The sequence below is a fragment of the Camelus ferus genome, chromosome 14 (assembly GCF_009834535.1).
Source record: "Camelus ferus isolate YT-003-E chromosome 14, BCGSAC_Cfer_1.0, whole genome shotgun sequence".
In the NCBI taxonomy this organism is placed as follows: domain Eukaryota; kingdom Metazoa; phylum Chordata; class Mammalia; order Artiodactyla; family Camelidae; genus Camelus; species Camelus ferus.
In genome coordinates, this window is record NC_045709.1 from 49,327,206 (window position 1) to 49,347,050 (window position 19,845).

At 37.2% G+C, this 19,845-nt stretch overlaps 1 long non-coding RNA gene across 2 annotated transcripts in view; it reads right to left on the bottom strand.

The window, feature by feature from the left end:
* LOC116668702 overlaps positions 1–19,845 on the bottom strand; it is a 172,175-nt gene that overhangs the window by 29,608 nt on the left and 122,722 nt on the right. For both annotated transcript variants that reach the window (XR_004325933.1, XR_004325932.1), the window contains one exon: positions 16,972–17,032. This is a non-coding gene — a long non-coding RNA (uncharacterized LOC116668702). The remainder of the gene's footprint in view (positions 1–16,971; positions 17,033–19,845) is intronic.

Here is a 19,845-nt window from a genome sequence, read left to right on the forward strand (position 1 = left end):
GAAGCTGAAGCTCAAAGTTAAAGGCTCTCATTCAAAGTCACAAGGCTAATATCAGGTTTGTTAGGGTTTTTACATCTGCATTTCTTCACTCCATGACCAGAATCCTTACGTGGTGGGCACTTGTTGTTTCTAAGTGTTCAGTATCCAACCACCTTGCTCTGCTAATGGGACCCTTAATTTTCTTTGGAGAAAGAAGCTTTCCCCACTCCCACTCCGTGTGGTTTTGGAAAGGCTAACCTAACTCTTGGTTCCAGTGAAAGAAATCCAAATAAATAAATAAAATAGGAATATATGAGACAGAGAGAGAGAGAATAACTTTAAAACAAAAAATTGAGGGAGGGGATAGCTCAGTGGTAGAGTGTCATGCCTAGCATGCATGAGGTCCTGGGTTCAATCCTAGTGCCTCCATTTAAAAAAAAAAGTTCAAAAAATTATTTTAAAAACTGACCATAAAGAATTTTAAAATATGTATAATATAATTCTTCTTATGTGAAATTATGCTTGCTATTTATAGAAAAAGACATATAATATGATAGTCATCAAAAATTAATGTTGGTTACTTCCAACTATGAGATTTAAGATTTTTTAAAATATACAGCCTTTTAAGCTTTGTTTGACTTTTTAAAAATCAAGATATGCTATCCATATAAGCAGGAAAAAAAAAGCAAGAAGTTTGGGGGTGCCCTGGGAGAGGTAAAATATTTGGGAGATGCTGAGTATTTAGAGGTCTTTGTTTAGACAGAAAAGCCCATTCTATAGCTGGGATACCATTATTGACGCTGAAACTTCACTTAACAGGCACCATTTCTTCCCAGTTGTTTCTCAGCCAACAAACACATACATTAAGCCAAGAGCCAATGTGTTTTTTGTACAAGCTTTTTTAAATGAATTTTTTAAAGTTTTATTCTTGTCACCCTCAATCTCTTAATCATCTTTGCTTGTTTATCTGTGAATTCTTAAGTATTTCCTTACTTCTGTGCTTTCAACCAAAATTAATAATTATATGTGAAAATTTGTAGAAATTAAAATTTTCATTAGCATGAACAGGACTGACTATAACTGAGGAAAAACCAAATAACTTTGGAAATGAGCAAAATTTATTCTGATACATGGTGTCACATAGATTAATTCATGCTAACGGTGATGAAATCTCTAAGTATCTAAAAATTAACTGGAAATACACTTTAGAGAAGTAGTGACTTAAATACTAGAAATTCCTTAAGTCTGTGATTGTGGAAATAATTGTTTTTTATCTCCATATCCAGTTCCTGGCATAATACCAGGCATAGAGGAAACATGTAACAAATGTTTGCTGACCAAATGAATGTTTCAATTAGTGTTCAAAAATAACTGAAGGTTATAAACAATCTTATTATGCATAGCTTTGTATAGTGACTTCCAAATTTTTCCAGATAAAATTGATTATTTGTTAAATATTAAGAAAAGAGACCAATTTCTGGCCAAGATGGTGTCCAAAGAACCAGATTTACTTTTCTGCCTTTTTAAACAATGAAAAAAAGAAGGAAAAAAATACATGAAATTATAGTTTTCAAACACTGGACAATAGGCAGTGTAGGGCAGTGATCCTTCAAAGAGAGCATACAGATGAAGTGAGTCCTATGATTGCAGCAGGTTTTATCAGGACTTAGAGCAGGGAAGGGGAATGTGGATGGATCCCTGTGGCCTTCCTGAGTTGATGAGATGGACTTGGGAGTCCAGGGAAGCCAAGGAGACTAGCGTTCTCAGGACTGAGTACCAAGGAGGAGAGAGACCCAGTGAGAGAGAGCTCCAGAGACCCACAGGGAGTTTTCCTCAGCCTGACGCTGGGGAAAGAACCACCAGAAAGGAACAAGAACCACCCTCGAAATAGCCATACAGACTAGAAATAGTTTCTTGCCAGCTGCCATAGTGGGAAAACCTCATAATTCACAGGTTAAAGGTAGAAGACAAGATATTGCCTTAGGAATGCAGGGAAAAAATTCAGCCCTAGATTAAAGACTTCCCTGGACCTGTCAGAAAAAGCTTAAAAGCAATCCTTTAGAGGATCAAACTCTTTCCAAGTAACTTAACTGTGTCCCAAATCAAAGCTCAAGTATGGATATTACATAACACACACAAGTACACACACATGAATACCCAGTGCCCACTGAGGTGAAATCTAGAATGTCTGTAATCTAATAAAAAATTACAGGCAGGCCAAGAAGCAGGAATATATGTCCCAGAATGAGGAGAAAAATCCATCAATTGAAATTCCCCACAAATGACACAGTCAATAGAATCTGCAGATAAGAATATCATGAGAGCTATTATGAGTTGTAACAACTATATTTTGTATGTTCAAGAAAGTAGAGGAAGAGGTAAGCATTTTAAGTAGAAACATGGAAGCTCTAAGAAGACTCAAATTGAATTTCCAAAGAGAACACAAATACAATGTCTAAGGAGAAGATGTATAGAAATTATCTTAGGAATTTCTTGGCTGTAAATATGGAGGCTTGACCAATTTAAAATGAAATGTCCCTAAAATAACTGAGCCAAAGCATGCAGTAAGGACATATTTTCTTTTTGGTTTTCTATCTTTTATCCGACCACCCTAATCTCCCAACCTAAAAAGAAGTTGTCTTAAGAGCCCCTTGCTCCCCCTTGGAGTGGAGGGGAGCTGAAGGGTCTCTGAGGATCAGCAGTAGGGGCTCTGGTATCCCAAGAGCCTCTGAGGTGATGGTGTCACTGGCTTTCTAGGTCCCTGCTCATTGTTTTGGCATCTCTTTCTCTTAGAAGTATCTACCCTCCCTGCTTCCTTAGGCAAAACAGCATAATGGCTTCCAAGGAAAATGATTTGTGGAGGAGAAGAACGCAAGACATCAAAATATTGTTTTCCAAATATTGTCACATAATCATTTGTTTACAAAGAGTCCCCATAAGCAACTCTTCCACACAGCGGTATACCAGAACGCTGTTTTGTAAACTGTTCACATTGGTGTCTACCACCTACTATGGGACCCTGTAGAGACACCTCTAGTTTTTCCACTGACTGTGTACAAAAGCTATCAACAGGAAAGGTCCTGTTGTAAACTAGCAAACAGCTACAATCAAATCCTCCGCTGGTTGTAAAGAATGGGACTCAGTAACATTTTGTTTGTTTACTCACCAAAATACTTCTTCCTTGCCAAGTAAATTCAATTATGTTTTAACTGGTTTGAATTCAAGTTCATGCTCTCAGAATTGAACTTTCCTTTGCTAAAAGATGTCACCTCATCCAAAGTTCAAATGTTTCTTTAACAAATAACAGAAGATAACTCTGGAAGATTCTGCCCTAAAATGTGAGATCCTTAGGGACACTGAACTATATTTTACTTGCAAGTTTTTTTAAAAGCATGTCACATCCAATCCAAGATTGTTCTATTGAAATATATCGAAGAGAAAAATAAATATGCAAATTTTACTGAGTGATTTATGTTTTATGATATATACAATTATGGAACAGGCTTTTGAAGAAAGAACTATTTTGGTGTATTTTGGCATCAAAATTGAGTTATGAGTAAAATAGACGAGTTTGTCAGTTTTAAAACTGTTTCACATGGACAAAACAGTGATTTTCTTATATCTTATAGTTAAATATAAATAACAGAGTTTTTCTTTATTTCTCAAAAGCCAATGATACAAATTAAAATAGAATTTGGCCTAAGCATTTCAAAATGGTTACTGTGAGCAATGAAACAGTTTTGGATTCTTAAAAAGTTTTGTAAATTAATGCTTTTATAGTTAAATCCTATTAACTAATGACCTCAAGATTAAAGAAATGACTGATATTGACCTCTGTTTCACTCAGGCAAACTGCATTCTTCAGACTTAACTATTCATCTGGATCATGAAAATGACCATAAAATACACCTAAATAACCATAGAAATAAAGTTTAAACAAACCATCAAGCAAAGTTTGTCCAAAAGTACTACTTTTCAAATAAGTTAAACTCAATTAACATTTATAGAGCATTTAACAACTGCAAAGCATTGTTCAAAATCTACAGGACGCACAGAGATGAAAAAATATTTCCTGCCACTGAACTTAGAATCTGTTAAGACAGACATAAAAATTATTAATGCTACTATAATGTAGAAATCATGGTTATACAATTAAAATATTTATTGACAAGATTATATTGTGAATTACTTTGACAAGTGTTTTTTATGAATTGATGTATTTGAGTTCCCAAGAATCCTATGAAATAAGCACTCTTAATAGTCTTGTTTTACCAGTCCCTAGTTTTACAGGACACTGAGTCTTAGAGTTAAATGATCCAAGGTCAGAAAATTCAGAGGCAGGATTTGAACCAAGGCAGAAAGTTTGCAGAGATATGAATAAACTACCACAAGTAGCAAGTACAGCAAAGGAGAAAAGATTAGAATGTAGAATCTAATTACTATATAGATTTGAATTTAAATTGTGGCTCTGTTTTTCACTAGATGTATAAACTGGGTAAATACTCAAATTAGCCTCTACAGTTTAATATTTATAACAAACCTTGTATAGCATACTATACTTGGCTCTTTCCTCAAAAAATCATAATTTTTTATATTTCACACAGGGTCTTATATAGGTTAGGAATAACAGTAATGCTAAAATAATAGTGACTCAACCGGTACTAACTACTATATATGAAATAGATAAACAACAAAGTCCTACTGTATAGCACAGGGAACTATATTCAATATCTTGAAATAACCTGTAATGAAAAAGAATATGAAAAAGAAAATACATGTTTAACTGACTCACTATGCTGTACACCAGAAGAGAACACAACATTGTAATCAACTATGCTAAAAAAAAAAAAAAAAAAAAGACTCAAATTCTCAAGTGTGTATTTTCTCATGCAAAAGAAGATGAGGGTTAAAAATTCCAGGATTTGTGTGGTAGCTTCAAGAAGTCACCAGATACCCAGACTCTCCTGTCTTTCTGCTTTACCATTTTTGATGTGTTGCTTCCAGAGTTAAGGTGACCTCACGATCCAGAATGGATGCTGGAGTTCCAACCAGTTCACTCACATTCCAGGGAGCAGAAAGAAAAATTGAAGAAAGCAAAATGAATCTGCTTTTAAAGTCCCTTTTAAGGGTCTCCTTGGAAGTCTCTCACAACACATTTACTCTTACACATCTAAATTGGATGTTTCAAGCTTCCTGGGAATTGTCATTATTTGAAGTGGCCCCATGGTCTGTTAAAGATTGGCATTCTGTTCATAAGAAAGGAGAGAAAGGATATTGGATTGACAACTGGCACTGTCTCTCATGACTCTGATGACAACACATAAAGTAAAAATAATGTAGAATCTTGAGGAAAGAAAACTAGATACAATTTTCACTTCCTGAACACAAAGGGAGAGAACACACAACTTCATAAGCATTTATTTGTTCACATAAATAAATTACACAGACCCCAAAGATGGCAACAGAGAGAAGAATTTCCTCATAAAGTATGATAGCGGGCATTCCTATGACATTGATAATTCCCAGGAATTACCATTCAAAGCTTCCAAGTAGGAAGCTTCCCTGGGCTGCCAGCATCAGGGGTAACTCCAGGAAGATGCAGCAGGGGGAGCCCATGGGACAGGAAGGCCCGCCTGGAAGTCTCTCTAGGCCTGCAATCCACCACCAACTCCCTAAATCCCCATTTCAACCTTTGCAGCTGTCCTGACCATTGGAAGGAAAACAGAATGATCTCTACACAAGGGGTTCAAAAAGCCTTGGAACTGTGGCTGACAGCATCGAGTTAGTGTCCCCATCTCCCTGAAAAACAGTCTAGCTGCCAACCTTTGGCACCATCACCCATTATAAGTCTTGATCTACTCATCATAAAGCTGGGGTGGTAATACTAACGGTGCCTACCACATGCAGTTGCTTTCAGGATTAAGAGCTTGGTAGAGTACTTCATACTTAGCAAACACTCAATAAATATTGGCTATTCTGCACGTTGGAGTAATACATGTTGGTAGACGGTGGAACCCACTTACTAGCTAAGTAGCTTAAATTTCTAAGTCTCAACTTGAGTATCTGGCACCTAGCAGATTTGGAATAAAATGTAATGATTTTTTGTGATAATTATAATACATATTTAACTTTGAAATGTGTATATATATGTATGAGGAAGAGTAACTGAATTTTCTCAGGATGAGTTCTGGAAATATTCTCTTACAGATTATTTAACTGCAAGTGCATTTTATTATAATATGCCAGTGAACTCATTTAATATATTTCCTTCTGTCTTCATACTTTCTCAAGTGATGATACAATAAGGTATATTATTTAAAGAGCAGAAATGCATTTGACTTGGTCATAAACTAGTGTAACTAGTCAGATCTGCCTCTTAGATCTGACACAAACTGCTCTCTTTAAATGGTAATACAGAATGTTGAAATAAGTCTGGACACGTAAGCTAACGTTTTGATTCCACTAGCATGTGCAAAACTCATTGTATTTAAGCTACAGTCTCAAAAGAGATCATCTTTTATCTGCCAAATTTTAAAGGCTCCAGACTTCTGAATTCCAGAAATGTGTTCACTGACCTAAATATTTGGAAAGGGGGTAAATGCATTTTCCCAAAAAGGGAATAAATCTACCACAGAAAAATCAGCCAGGGAGTGAGAGAGATTACCCTTGGAACAAGCACGGTTGGATTTATACACAGTGCATTGCTTGATGATGTATTTAGCGCACTGTTATAGTCAGGAAAGGTACAGTTAGGCCAGGACACCGCATGCCAAGAGTGCCAAGCAACTGTTTTCAGGAACCAAGTTATTTGTCTAAGAGTTGTTGGCAAAGACCAATGACAGGTTTTAATGGTAAAAATCCAGATATTAGGGAATTGTTTGAATTATTTTGCAGATGAATTATAAATCCAGAAGTTGATAACTTCTAATACCAGAGAAAGTCTATGACATTTAGGGTAAGATCCCTTCCTATGCACTACGTCTGAAAACCAGCAGCCACCAGGGGACAGCCAGCATGTTCCAGCAGTGCTACTTTCTTACTGCAGTTTTGGGTCACTGCAGCATCGGAAGAGATTGTTCCCGCTGCTTCAGTTCTAAAATGATACGTGCGAGAATCATTTGAATGCAAATACTCATGTGCTATAGATCTCTTCAACCTCATCATTCTGTGAACATTCAGAATATGAGCCCTGCAAATGGAACACAGTAACTTGGAAACATATCAGCTTTGTATTTCAAATCTTGACACTCCCACTGATTATGGGTTTCTCCCATGCCCTCACCAACAACTCAATCACCCCCTTCCTTTCCCTAAAGGTCTTCATCAGGCATAGGAAGCTGTCAGAATCAGGTGTTTAAGACTAGTAATACTCAATATTATTTTTCCAAGAAAAAATTACTCATATTATAATCTCTTATTAAATAGCCTAATAACGAAAAAAATCATTTAAACAAATAATTGTGACATTTTTGATATAGCAGGAAGAACACTGGGTTTGAGTTAAGAAAATTAGAATTCAAATTATGCTTCTAGCTCCACGGACTGTGACCTTGAGTTAGTCTCTTAGTTCCAGATCTTTGTCTACTAATTCATTCATTCACTAAATGCCCAATTTACATTCTGTTCTATTCTGTGGGAGCCCATGATTGGGCTAACAAATTGTAACATGCTTAGTACCTGCCTTGAGGTTTTAGCAATGACCCAGGTCCCAGGCTATAAACGCTGGGCGTGCTTGCTGTTAGTCTTCTATCCCCAAAACAGCCTTGGGCTGGAATGGTAAAAAGCTGCAGACTCAGAGGTGAGAAGGCTGGTTAGCCAATGACGGGTAAGATCCCCTGAGGGGGCAACCTAAGACAGGCACAGCCGCCTGAGTCCAAGAAAAATCTTGTTAAGCAGCTGATTCTTATACGTTCCGCCCTGATAAGCAGAAAGGCTCAACACAATTATGATTCACCAAAAAGGGTCTTCTGACTTTGAGTCAAACACCAACAATAAACAAAGCCTTTGTACTCATTGTGATCCCACCCTGTCCTTCCCTAAATTCCTGCTTTGACTGTACTCAATAAATATGAGAGATTTGAGAGGCTCATGGAGTTGGCTCCCAACTCCCTCTCGCTCTCTTGACTTTTCCCCAGAGTCTTGAGTAATTCATTCCGCCTCAGTGGGACTTCTGCTGGCCAGAACCCACAACTGGTGACAAACCCACACTATTCTATTCTAGACCTAATTGTACAGAAGTAAAGAGACAATCGCCATTCTAGACTTAGCTGTACAGAAGTAAAGAGACAAATTTCCTGCTCCTGAAAGACATTTAAGAACTATAACATTGGGTCTGGAAAGTGCCATGATGAAAAATATAGCAACGTAAGGAGTCAAATGTCATAGGAGGTAGCATTCCTGAAAGGGAGGTAAACAGACCTGAATGAGGTAGAGATGGGGATGTCTAAGGGAAGAATATTTTAGGATTTTCAGGAACAGTAGAAGTGCTCCCATGTTTAAGGAAAAGCGAGGAGTCCCATTCTGCTGAGGTAGATAGAGTGAGTGGGAAGGTGCAGGCAGGAGGCTGGAGAGCGGGTCTGGTGCCGAATCACGTGGTGCCTGGAGACTAAGGGAGGGATTTGGACTTCATTCCAAGCATGAGAAGAAGCCACTGAAGTGAGCTAAGTGAGTGGCATTCCTAACTGATCAGTTTGAGTGCTGTGGGGAGAACGGACTCTCAGGGTCCACAGTGGGAACAGGGGGATCGGGATTTGTAGAGCAAAACATGAAAATGCCATGCACACTCTGTGATGATCTTTAAGTCTGTTACAGCTGACCATGAACAATATCTTGAAGGAAGGAATGGCTTCTTCACCAGTGAACTCGGCTGTCATCAAACACTTGTCTATTTTCTCCTGTAATGCTGTCCCAGGACCTTTAGATTCTTGGGTCTCAGCTGTTTATGCACTGGAAGGTATTAAATACTTTCTAAAGGCTGGTCTGAGAATACTGGCCTCACTCTGCCCCATCCCTACAAGAAGACGACCCTAAACTATTTTCCTAAATGAGTGTCATCCCTGGAAATTCTGTATTCTGCTCCTCTCTGGGCTGTACCTTCTGACGGGACAAAACTTGCTCCCCTAACACTCAAGTAAGTGCAGCACACAGCAGGACCAGAAAGAATAATTTTAAGACAAAACTTAAAGGATACTACATAATATTTTGTCTATTCTGGCAACGGGTTCCTGACTCTTTTCCAGTTTGAGTCCATATGATTCAAGTATAGAAAAGATCCGCAAAGAGACTCTTTTAGAAGTTATTCATTTTAATTCCATAGAAAATACAGAAATAGCTTTTCTCCTGGTCAAATTAAAAAAAAAAAAAACTAAAATGCACTAGATTAGACCAAGTCCCTTCTGACTACCACCTCTAGTCTCTGTCTCTCTTCTGGGTTAACCACAAATAAGAATTTGGTGTGTATCCTTTCAGAACTTTTTCTATGTCTATATTTTTCTGGTATATATCATGCCATTGGTATAATCTAGTATTTATTTTTCTTTTCACACATTTACATATATGGCATATTTTGGTGAGTTCTCTTTCTTTTTTATATATTCATTAAAAAGTATGCTGCAAATTGCGTTGTGCTTCTAGTAACAGTAGAACTTTCTAGAAATATATGTGTATCTTATTCCTTTTAACTGCTGCAATGCCTTCTACAACACAAGTATACCATACATTGTTCAGCCATTTCCACTTTGATAAAATTTCTCTTTTGTTTTTCTATTAAGGTTCAGGCTGCAATAAACACCCTTATATGTAATTACTTGTTCACATGAAAACGTCATGTGTATTTCTCTAGAATAATTGCCAAAAGTAAAGTGCTAGTCATATGCTATATGCATTTTGATTTAATTAGATAATAGCAAATTAATCACAAAGTAGAACGTATTTATAGTTTTATCAGCAGAGATTTACCTATGTATTGGCCAAGACTTTGACTGATTGATTGATTGAGTTAGTTAACGCCATCCTAACAAGTGAAAAGTGCTATCTCATTTTTGGTCTAAACAGTTTCCCTTATTCCTAGAAAACTTGACTAGCTTTACATAGTCTTATTGATAATTTGTAATTCTATATATCTCAATTATATATTTAATTCTTTAACCATTTTTTATTGTGTTGCCTTTTTCTTATATATTTGTGGAAGTTATTTACATGTTTTAAATATTAATTTTTTTGCCTATTATCTACTTTGATAATATTTTCTCCTGATTTATTTTTTCTTTAATAGCTTTAGGATATCTTTTGTCACATAAAAGCTTGAAATTCTGATTTAAAGAATCAAATTTATCACTTTTATCTATGGTTCTTCCATTATAACTTTGTTTTTAGTTTTTTGTTTTAAAAAATCATTCCTACCCCAATTAATATGTACATATTTCTATGCTTCTTAGATTTATTTGTCAGTTTATTCATTTATTAATCTGTCTAGTATTTACATTTAGATATTTAAGCCATTTGGATGCATCTTTACTAACAGTGAGGAGTAAAAATCCAAAAATAATTTTCCAAATGGAAAGCTAATTGTCTCAAAACTGTTTCATTGGATTGTTCACCTTTCTACTCAGATTTTAAATTTTTCATCTTGGCTGTATACTGGATTTCTACACACACAGATACATGTTCAGACTAGTTTTTCCATTAATGTAACTAGCTTCTAGGTCCCCTTCCCAGACATTCTTAACTTGAGGCTCACCTTTACAACTGTGTTAATATGCTTTAGGTTGCAAGTAGTGGAAAACTCAATTGAAATATATAAACAATTAGTGGAACTATTGAAAAGTCTGATAAATTGAAGTCACTGAAAAAGTCCAGAAGTAGGGTCAGATTCATGCCAGACCTGGTCTAGTGCCTCACGTGACGTGAGCAGGAAACAAGTTTCTTAGCTGCCAAACAGCTCCTCTCTCCCCATTTCACAGCTTTGCTTTGTTAGCACTGACTCCATTCTTGGCAGCCCCCTTGCCAGGGTACAGACAGGTGAAAAAGAAAAATCTGTGTCCAGAAGTTCAAGAAAAATTTTCTGAAATTTACTATTACTGAATCTTTGAATTAAACTCCACCATCAGGAGGGTAGGGAAAATCTGAATGAAGGCTACAAATGGGACGAGGCTGGCTACACATCTTAACTCAAGCATTTTTGCTTCAGCAACTGGGTGGGATGGTGGTGCTACTAACTGATACAGGGACAACTCCAGGAAGAAAATGCTGGAGTTGGGTGCAGTGAAGTGTCAGGAGTTTATTTCAGATGGGTTCATGTGAAATGTTTGTGAGATATCTAAATGGATATATCAAGTAGGCAGCTGGATACATGAGTCTGAAGCTTAGGGGAAAGCTTTGGGTTACAGATAGAAATATGGGATTTATCCTGGATTTAAATTCTATAGATGAAACATAAAGCTATGGAAATAGATAAAATCTAGGAAGAGAATTTAGAAAGAAATCAGAAGAAATCCTAGGATTTCCCTTTGAGTTACTCCAGAGGTTAGAGGTTAGGGAAAAGAAGCCATGCTACAAAAGACCCTGAGAACGTGCCTTCAGTGAAACAGAAGTTAAACAGAGAGTGTGAACCACAGTCTTGGAGTATCTCGATATATAAAGCAGGTAATCTAAAATATGGAAGCACATTTGTGATGCTCCAGACAAGAGAGACAAATAATAATTAACTAATTCCCACATGGACATTGCTATACATTCCTTTAAAGTTCATGATCAAAGAATGTTAGAAGGCACCTAGATGCACTTGGTGAAGGAGCACAGTCTTGGAATCAGAGAACAGTGACTGTCTAATTTTACCATGTGCTAAATGGAACCAATCTACTTTATAGGGTTGTTGTGAAGATGGATTATAAGACATATGTGAATCCCTGACAGGTGTTTTATTTTCTTCTCCTCACCAGGAATAGGAAAGGAGGGGAAGGGAGTGCACTGGGGAGAGTAGCTCTGCATATCCAGGTCTACACTGAGAGGTTAATAGCGCTCTACTCCCCACAGTAGGGCTTCATGGAGAATGTGGCTGGTCAGAAGCTGCTTACATGGCAGGGAGGACATGACCTGGCCTGGCTGTTCTTTCTCAACCTTTTGAAATCTTCGCTCCTCCTGTTCCTCCCACACACAATAGCTACGGAAGTCATCTCACATTGCAGTATAATTTCTAATCATTTTAATCACCTGTAAAGGAGCGACAGTGTCTACTGTGAGGTGATACCTTCTACATCTTGAGTTTATGTCTGAGTCTCTCTTGACTCCAGGTCATTTAGACATTGCCTCCTCCAACTCCATACCCCTGTGGCAGCATTTTATAGTCCTTATTCTTCTAACAATTGCTTTTCTCAAAGACTCCTTCATGCATTAGTAGACTTCTTGGCATAGACCTTGCTTTGGGAAGTAATCGCATCTCCCGTCACTTTGATTTACTTCACAACTCCAGGGTTACAAGATATTTTTGCTTGGACTTAGTCTTCTAGAATATTTTGACATTGCAAAACACTGAAGAGTATATTGTACCAAACAATGCTGTCCTCAGTACGGGGAGCAACCAAATGACCTAATTCATCTTTCCAGCTTCTAACTTCTATGGTATCTTATAGTATAGAATCTATTCATGGCATAATAGTCCTTTATATTTAGAAATGAATATATCATCTAATTCTTTATTTCCATGTTGAACCACAATGAAGTTTCTGATGAAACCACACATTAAAGTTAGAAAACAGATGAATATCCTTCAATATCTGCTGGAGTCCTTTGATTAAAAAGTAGAATTGAAATTGATGAGGTCTATACATTTTATAATTATCTGAGTTATTCTTCTGCAGGCAGTAAAAAGAGAACAAGAGCACATGCTCCTCTTCTAAGTCATATTTATCTTTCACCAAAACTTTTCACCCAGCCTAAAATCAGGCAATCATCTGGTATCTTTGGCTGCAGTACATCAGTCCCACTTGCTGTACTAGATAAAGTATATGAATAATGTTCTGATTTATCATTATCAGGGTTTAAGTATAGCAAGCACTTCAGATCTTCAAAGATATTTGTCATTGTTAATTACAATGATATAATTAGAAACAACAGGATCTGACTGATCCAGTGGAACTTTCTTGCCAACAGTTTGTTAGCATTTTCCAAGCAGTTTAAGAAATTCTTCATTCATATGTTGAAGAAAAAAATACATCTACTTTCTTGGTTTGCTGTTCTACACATTAACAGAGAGAAAAAACTAAATTCCATTCATTGTTAAATGGTATACTTGATCTGTGAAGAGGGCCCATTTGTCTTTTATGTACCACATGAGACAAATGCTCATCCTAAAATCTGGTTCCCAGGACAGCCCCTGACAGATGGTGATATGGTTATATATACATCCAGGAGTGGTAGATATTTACTGGATGATTTCCATCAAAGTCATTAAAAGAAAACTATTTATCACAGATGATTAAAAAAATGTGATATCTTGTTAATCATTTTTAATAGACTTTATATTTTAGAGCAGTTTTAGGTTCACAGCAAAATTGAGTGGCAGGCGGAGAGATTTCCCATTAATAATTTTTTACACCATGTGAGACTATCAAAAATGCAAAAGCAAGACTGCTTTCTACGTGGCCCATAATTAGTAAATGGATTCAAGGGCAAAGGCGAGAGTAAAGGTAGATATAATTGACGCAGTTGTATCACTGCCGGGCTCCTGGTCCACTTGCACAGCTGAGGCAGACTAACCCTGTTTAGCAGCTGGAGTACATCCAGCAGTCAGCGTAGGCCCTGAGCAAGTGGCTGAATCCCTGGGAGGAAGGGTATGAAGAAAGGGTAGCCTGGCTACCTGAAGAGGAGCAAAGAAAGGTCTTCAGGAGTCTGTGAGAACCCAACATCAGAATCATAAGATTTCCAGATCATTCCAGCCAGGGATATTTTAAATAAATATTTTATAAGTCATTCTGAAGTTTTGTTCTATTCTGATACTCCGACCACCTTGTAAATAGAGGGCTTCTAGCAACCTGAATAAAGTATATCAACTGAAAAAGATACACAATCTAAAATTGAGAATTCTGTTTCATTTTGTGGACTTTCTGAGGACTCAAGCCTGGGAGTTAGCCTCTCAGATTGCTCTAAGGGACCTGCTACAAAGAGGCAAGGGAGGAGCCAGGACTTACAGGCTTTTTTTTTTTTTTTTTTTTTTTACAACAAAGACCAGATAGTCAGATCATCGAAAGATTAGTTAATTAAAGAAAACCAGCTATCTCAAGGAATTTAGTGCTTTTCTACTTATGGGAAGATACAAGACTCTAGGCTCATTGAAATCATTCCTTTGGTAAGCACCTTAGCTACCTAGGGCCAGTATCCTGCTCTTTCCCATCCTAAGTCCCCTCAGGGGCTCCCCCTCAGGGGTAGGAGGGGGTGTAGTGGCTTGATGGCTGCAACATCCTTTGCTTACTGATACAGCAGGCAATATATTTTATTTACAAGCACCTCAAGCCTTTACTTATAATCTCCTTAGGACCTTGAACCTGAGAGCAGATCCACTCGGTAACGCTCAGTAAGACTCCTGTGATTCAGGGACCCCTTCTCACTTCAACAGTTATCAGGTTTGAACAATGAGAAAAGCCAGTGGGCCTGCCCAGGGGGTCTTCACAACCTGCCCTGTGAAATCAGGGAAACTCAGTGTTGTGGTAACTGATATTATCGGTGTTTATATGAAAAAACGTTTACATTTTATTGCCTCTTTCTTTCGTTTACCACATTTTCTTACCATTGACTTAAAAATTATTCAACTAGAGCTGATTAGTAGTCTATAATTTTTCTCTCTATTTTACCCACATAAGAGAATCTTCTCCCCATTTCTCACTCAGATCTCCAGGGCACGTGAAAAGGAATGAAAAATGGCTAATCTGAGTGTCGAAAGCCCATCTTCACATGGTGAAGATTCATAAATGCTTCAGAAAAATGAACAATTTATAAAAGCAAGAAGGTCCAAGCTGTTCTTTCTTAAAACCGTGTATGCAGCAGTCCAGAGAAGATTAATTTCAAATCCCTCTATTTTTTCAAAAGCACAAGTTATGAAGCACTATAAATAATCTTACGATATCTCTTAATAAATAAATAAAATTAGTGTACCTCCAAGGCCTGAATGTTCTTTGCATTTTTGCTTATTTACCACATTTTCTCATGACTGCATCATATCACTACTCATAAATCACTGCGTATCTATCAAAATCTATTATGCATATCCATCATGATTCTAATCTGAATAAAGCATAATCTTCCTAAAATACAAAAAGGTATTTCTAAGATGCAAACTGATTGTGTTAATTCCCTGCATAAAAATCTTCAGTGACCTTCCTCCATGCCTATAGTATTATACTAAATCTTAACATGATTTTTCCAGCTATAATCAGAACCCAACCTACCTCCTGGGCCTTACAGTCCTTTTCTTACAGTCTAGGTTTCCTAGACAGCTGACAACTGTTTCTTTTCCAGATTTGTTTAGGCCCATTCCATCTCTCTGCTTCGGGTCAAATTCTTCTTACTGATTTATAGCTTCCTTTCCCATTGCTATACTTTCCACTATCAACATCCTTACTCACTGTCAGTGTCTTTCAAAATCTATCAAGTCAGTGTCTTTCAAAATCTACCAGGTTCAGTTTAAGTATCATCTCTTTCAAAACCCTTGCTCCCAGAGGCTGTCCCAACCAGAAGTAATGGAGTCCAAGTTTGTACTTCTTGCATCATGACAGGCTGATAAATTGAGGGATATGTTGTTTAGATAAGGAATAGCAACTTTATCTGGAAAGCCAGCAGACCAAGAAGATGGTGGACTAGTGTCCCAAAGAACCATCTTGTCTGGGTTTGGATGCTAGTGTTTTGTTTTCTTTTGTTTTGTTTTTAATAGAACAAAGAGGGGTAGGTGAAGAGGTAAAATAAAAAAGGCAATAAGTTGTTGCAAATATTTCTTGGTTCCAGCCAGACTCCAGAGGGGATGTGCTAATTAATTTTTTCCTGTAGACATTCACAGATGGGCCTGGTCAGGATGTTTCCTGAGAGCTAACCAAAGGTATTTTAACTTAATGCTAAAATAGAACCATGGGAGGCAGGGTTCCCCAAAATGTACCATAATGTAGACTTTAAGCTGTAGGCAACATCCCTTTAGTGATTAACTTGTGGCAAAAGCAATAGAGTACAAAGATTAAAGTAAAAGAAACAGATCCAATATGGAATCAGATTTCTCATCCTTATATGGTAGTATCTTCATCCTTCGGGTTGCCATAGCAGTTGGCTCCTACATCTCTGACATTATTTATCATTCTGCACAACTTTGTAATTATGTGTATAATATCAGGCAGCCTTCACACAGCCTCTCATCTCATAGGGCATGTCGTCCACCGTAGGCCCTAACTGAGCTTGTCTTGAATCTGATTGGCACTACCATTAAGAACTAAAGCTCTTAGACTGTATTAACATTCTAAAAGACTTTGGTCCAATGTTAACATATTATTTTCTCATAAATTCTGTCATACTTGGTAATGACAAAGAAAGTCTATTATTAGGGCCAAATTTAAAGACAAAGGAGCCCAATAACACAACAACAAAAAAACAATAATTACAGAGTTTAACAAGAACCACTCTCTGCAAGTTCAAAAAAGCATTAAAAGTTAATACTCAATTAGTGATTAAAGGGAAAATAATGTGTGTGTTACAAGGACCCCTCATGTGCCTCCAGCCTCTTGTCCATCTGGTTTCCTGAGGAAGCAATTACAATATGAACTGCCCTAATGCTATCTGGTCCTATCAGAAGTTGGGAAGCCTTGTGAAAATTCCAAATGTGCCTCTAATATAATCACTATCTGGGTTGCAATTACACTGAGGCTTGCTATCTGTTAGAACCTTTATATCTTGGATTCCTTTGGTAATTATACAGTAGTTTCCATTTAGAAATTGACTCCTCCCTTTGAGTTTACTTACACCAAAAGCAGTACAGTTGGCCCTTCATATCCACGGGTCCTGCATGCACAGATTGATCCAACTGCATATAAAAAAAAATTTGAAAAATAAAATTCCAGACAGTTCCAAAAAGCAACATTTGAATTTTCCACACACTGACAACTATTTACATAGTATTTACAACTATTTATACAGAATTTACATTGTCTTGGTTATTATAAGTAATCTAGAGATGATTTAAAGTGAATGGGAGAAATTTCATAACATCTGCCACCTAGAAAGCTCATAGAACATGTGCATTTTTGGTTCATTTTCAGTTCTTCTTGTTACTCTTTTTCTTAATGAAAATGAGCATTCCTTTTCTGTTTAAAAAAAATTAAATAAAAAAATTAAGTATATAGGAGGATGTGTGTAGGTTATATGCAAATACTATGCCATTTTATGTAAGGGATTTCAGCATCCAGGTATATTGGTATTGAGGGTGCTGTGGAGGACACTGGAACGAATCTCCCCTCCCCCATACCAAGGGACAGCTGTACTCAGTAGTACTAAGGCTGGAAGCATTGGGGAATTCCCACAGCCATTAGAAGCATCCTAGCCTATACTCAAGCCTAGAGACATCTTACCTCCCAATAAAGCTCCTAACTTTCCCTTCTTTACCCTTTTGGAAGCACAACGCCTGGTGTTTACTTTTCCCACCCTTGAAGCCTAGAAGCCATCTCAGAAATATTAAGGAGATAAGAGTACCTATAAAAGCTCTTAAGATACTCTTAAATTTACAGCAAACAATGGACTATTTACTTGCCTTATCTGAGGATGGGTGTTCCCTTTAGTTCATTAGAGGAAAGCCTGGGGCAGAGGAAATTTGCACAAGGGACTCTGGGCTTCCCAAATCTCCTAGGAAGTGGCCAGACATTCAGGGCGCCAGCCCCTCTGACCTCTGCCAGTCCGGCCAGATTCTAAACATGACGTATTGTTTCAAACAAAAACCCTCCCTCTTTTTTATTGAAACTACAAAAATTTTTTTATAATTAAAGACAAATGTAGGTGGATCAGGTAGATGCAAAGAGACTACTGCATCGATCAAGTGTGAAAATGAAGACTTCCAAACAGAATACTCTGAGGCTGTTTATTTGTAGCTTGCTATAGCAAGGAAGTCAGCCAGCCATCACTTGTGTTTGGCAGAGGACTCAAGAGATAGGCAGGCAGGGGGCAGGGAAAGCTTTCTGATTAAAAAAAAACGAACGTTTCAGGTATACTTTGCAAGTTTTTGAAATCGGGAAACTGGAGGTGGGCCAACTAGAAGCTGGGCATCCTATGTGATTAGTTTGGGGAGCATATTTGGCTTTTTCTGGTTGATCTTGAGATTTATGAAAGTAGTGACAAAAATTCGGGAAGCTGGCCTTTATTGAGCAAGTCCTAGCTGTCTGGGGCCAATTGCTGCAGAAGCTGTGGTTTGGTTTCCTGGGCTGGTCATAGAGGTCATGCGTCAGAGATCTAGTCTATGTGCAGTCTGGCCATTATCTGTTTGTAAATTCAGACTCTCACAGGACTTTTGCTGTTGTTCCTTTTTAAGTCATTTGAAAGTAAAATAGTATCTAGGAAATCATCAGAAACTTAAGAGTAGAAACAAACTAAATTTGTCTCTGGATATTATCTCTAGAACCCAGCACAGTGTCAGCCCTCAGGACGCTCTTCTCATTTAAAATATCCACTTTAAAAAGAAATTTTAAAATCACTACCACATAGTCATTAAAAACCAGAAGTTGCCAATGTCCTTAAACTTAGAAGTCATTAACGGTAAACATTATTAATATTTTCCTCTTTTAGCATGAATTTGCTCTGTAGCCACTGGTAATTGGATGCTTTTCTTTCTCTACAAATGTTAGTGAGTGAATAGCACAATTTTTTCCCTGAGTGTAGTGTTAGTGTATCTTGCTCATTGTCCTTGCCCTCCAAATTCTAGTTCCGTCATTCCACTATCACCTCAGTAAAGATGTGCCCAAGCAGCATCCTTTTCACTCCCAATTAGGCAAATTCATTAGGTTCAATCTCTATGTTACTGATTTTGATATATATTCCTAATATTATATATATATAACTTTATAGGTATTAACTCTTATGTTTCAATTGCCTCCATATTATTGTCTATGTCCAAATCATCTTTGTGCTCCTATCACTTGTCAGAGTATATGGAACATGTTGAATGAATGATTAAATGAATCCAGCAAGTCAAGTAAACTTTTATAAAGTTTGAGTTCTGATAGTCAACCTGGAGATTGATTGAGATGAATTGAGATGAATATTGTGGGACCATATCACAGGATACCAATACAATAGGACGCAAAATGCGAAACAAAGAGTTTACGTTATTTATTCATTTATTCAACAAATATTATTAAGACTGATTTTATTTTAGCCACTCTGCTAGGAAATGGGAAAATATTAGTAAACAAAATGCAGGTGAATTATATCTAGAAAAATCTCTTCTTGAAAAGATCTTCCTTCCATCTCTGGCTACAGAGTTCCATTTCCATGATCTGATAGTGAACCAAGACCAGGTGGATGACAACATGTTTAAATTCTCATACTGTATTTTCTTCGCTTCTTCAATATCTACAGCGTGTAGACATGAACCCAGTGAACATTCAGTCAATGCATACTGAACTGGATTTTTATCGTTGTTTGTCCAGTAAAGTTACTCCAACATCATGACCATCCAAGGCTTAGAAGACGGCTACTTTTTCTCTCCTTCCTTGGCTCACACCAACTCAAGTGCAGACAATTGTTTTAGTTTTCTTGGTATGCAACGCTGTGAGTAAAAGGACTTGTAGTGTCAAACCTATTGGCTAAAATAAGGCAGGGAAGGACACAAAATATAATAACACTAGAAAA